The 2,618-nt window shown below is 29.8% G+C and overlaps 2 non-coding genes across 2 annotated transcripts; both read right to left on the bottom strand.

Moving 5' to 3' along the window:
* Positions 1-321: 321 nt before the first annotated feature.
* Trnar-ccu (transfer RNA arginine (anticodon CCU)) lies at positions 322-395 on the bottom strand. Its single transcript has one exon. It is a non-coding gene; the product is annotated as a tRNA-Arg (tRNA).
* A 2,149-nt stretch (positions 396-2,544) lies between these two features.
* On the bottom strand, positions 2,545-2,618 carry Trnar-ccu (transfer RNA arginine (anticodon CCU)). Its single transcript has one exon. It is a non-coding gene; the product is annotated as a tRNA-Arg (tRNA).

Genomic DNA, 2,618 nt, shown 5'->3' with positions numbered 1-2,618 from the left:
AGTAGTTTTCTTCATCGAGATTCAGGCAGTTTTCACTGTTTTCTCAAATATTTCATTTCACTTCAAATTATTTATTTGTTTCATTGGTGAAAGCTTAAAAAGAAAGATTTTGTTTATATCACATGATGATCTGGTCATAGATACATAAAATACGGCGAAATACAAATCTAAAGTAAGTTAAATATAATTGCAAACCCTTTAATAAAAGATGCCGTGTGTAAGAAATTCATGATACACAATAAATTATCAAACAATTGTGCAAAAAAGTTTGCTCTGTTCCATTATTAGCCAACCTCAACTTATGAAACAAAACAAACGGCGTACCCTCGGCGGGACTCGAACCCGCAATCCCCGGTTTAGGAGACCGATGCCTTATCCAATTGGGCCACGAGGGCTCAGGGTCGAAGGTCATCGTTACATTTAAGCAGGATATTATAAAGTTTTGAGGCACATTTCTGATATTTTCGATATCGCATGTCCTGTTAACATTTTTAGAATTCAACAAAAAAGAATTCGCTTCTGTATTTATTTATTGCATTTAACAACAAAATTTTTGCGATTTATCTCTATTTTTGTTTTCATATATGTTCGTTTATTCCACTGAGTTAAGAACAGTCCTCTTGAAAATATATTTGTATTATTTGCTTATTAATTTTTATGATCAACACACCATAAATAGTAATAAAAATTGTAAACCTTGTTATTAAATATGTCACTTTTATTCCAATTTATTAAATGCGAGAGAAAATTATAATTTTCCCTTTAAACACATAAATTATTTCATAAGAAATTTTGAAAAATATCCAAAATTCTTTAAAAAGTACAAAAATTTTTATTTCGAAATTTTTTTTATATCGTTAATCTTTACCATATTCAGTTTTAAAACTAAAAATATTTTCAAAAAGGATATTCTTGATTTTTTTTTTTTTAAATAAGAATTTTAAAATAGTACTGTTTTTATATCTATCTCAATTTGATTCGTAAAAATACTTTGTTTGAGAATTCATGAGCATCATATTTTGCATCAGTGATTTAATTTAAACTAAACACAACTAATACTGTGAATTACCTAATCGCCAATGTGAATTACCTAATAGTTTATAATAAAATGGTCATGAGCTATCACTTGAAACTTATTGTAGAGCTTCTAGATTCGAATCGGGAAAAACACGATTTTTATAACTTGCTTTCCGTTCTGTCTGCTTGGTGCGACTTTTGCAATCAATTTTAAACTACTCGATATGTCAGAGACTTGAAATTTTGAGCTTAGTTCAAAAATAGATTTCAGTACAATTAATGGACAGCTAGCCCATTCTCTTGTTTGTTCATCAGTTTTGCACAAATTATTCAATCGATTAACAACTTTCATAATCGACGGATGAAACGACTTTCATTCATTAACGACCATGCTATGTCGTTAGCTCATCGGCAAGTTAGTTTAAAATTGATTGTAATTTCATAATCACAAGATAAAAAAGTAGACAATGTTTGTTTTTTTATATAATGTATTTAAAAAAGACAAAAAAGTATAAAATAGTTTCTCTTAATCCTGTGCAGATTTATAATGCCATAATGATTGAAAATTCGTAATCACAAATTTTAAGGACAGTCTGTATTGAGCTAGGAGAAATTATTTTATATTTTTTACTTCTTTGTAAAAACATGAAATATTAATTATTTTCATTTAAACGATTATATCTTGAAAACTGTGACAGGGAGCGGAATGTAACTAAATGCGACAATTTAAAACTTCATCATTTTGGGTATAAATGAATATGCACAAATACATATAAACACATTAAAGGCCCGAAAGCGAAGGGCATTTAGATCGAATACTCAAGCTAATGCTCATCGGATCTAAGTGGCTTCTAATTAAAGATTAGGAAATGAGTGATAAAAATGAATAAGGAATAAATATCCAAGCAAGATGCGTCGCCTATGAAAAATAAATTCAGAATTGACTGCATGAACAATTTCAGACTTTCATTGTGCTTTTGAACATAATTAGATTTTAGATTTACAAATAATTAAATTTGTTCAAACAGTGACAATTTTTTTTTTTATTATTAAGTCGAAGTTTAACAGAATTAAATGATCCTGATACCAGTTCTCATTTTTGTTAGAGGTTGGCACCAGTTTTGATTATGACAAAAATTCAACTATTACAGTATAATTGATAGAGAAACATTCTGGGAAAATTTCATGATACTCAGCTTAAGTGTTTGAGATTCGGACAGGGTTCAGATTACAGGCAGTTTTCATTGTTTTCTCAAATATTTCATCTTTCAAATTCTTTATTCGTTTCATTGGTGAAAGCCTAAAAAGAAAGATTCTGTTTATATCACATGATGATCTTGTCATAGATACATAAAATACGACGAAAGACAAATCTAAAGTAAGTTAAATATAATTGCAAACCCTTTAATAAAAGATGCCGTGTGTAAGAAATTCATGATACACAATAAATTTTCAGACAATTGCGCAAAAATGTTTGCTTTGTTCCATTATTAGCCAACCTCAACTTATGAAACAAATCAAACTGCCTACCCTCGGCGGGACTCGAACCCGCAATCCCCGGTTTAGGAGACCGATGCCTTATCCAATTGGGCCACGAGGGC

The sequence above is a fragment of the Argiope bruennichi genome, chromosome 8 (assembly GCF_947563725.1).
Source record: "Argiope bruennichi chromosome 8, qqArgBrue1.1, whole genome shotgun sequence".
NCBI classification, from domain to species: domain Eukaryota; kingdom Metazoa; phylum Arthropoda; class Arachnida; order Araneae; family Araneidae; genus Argiope; species Argiope bruennichi.
The sequence above is the reverse complement of the archived record's forward strand: the minus strand, read 5'-3'. Positions and strand labels throughout refer to the sequence as shown.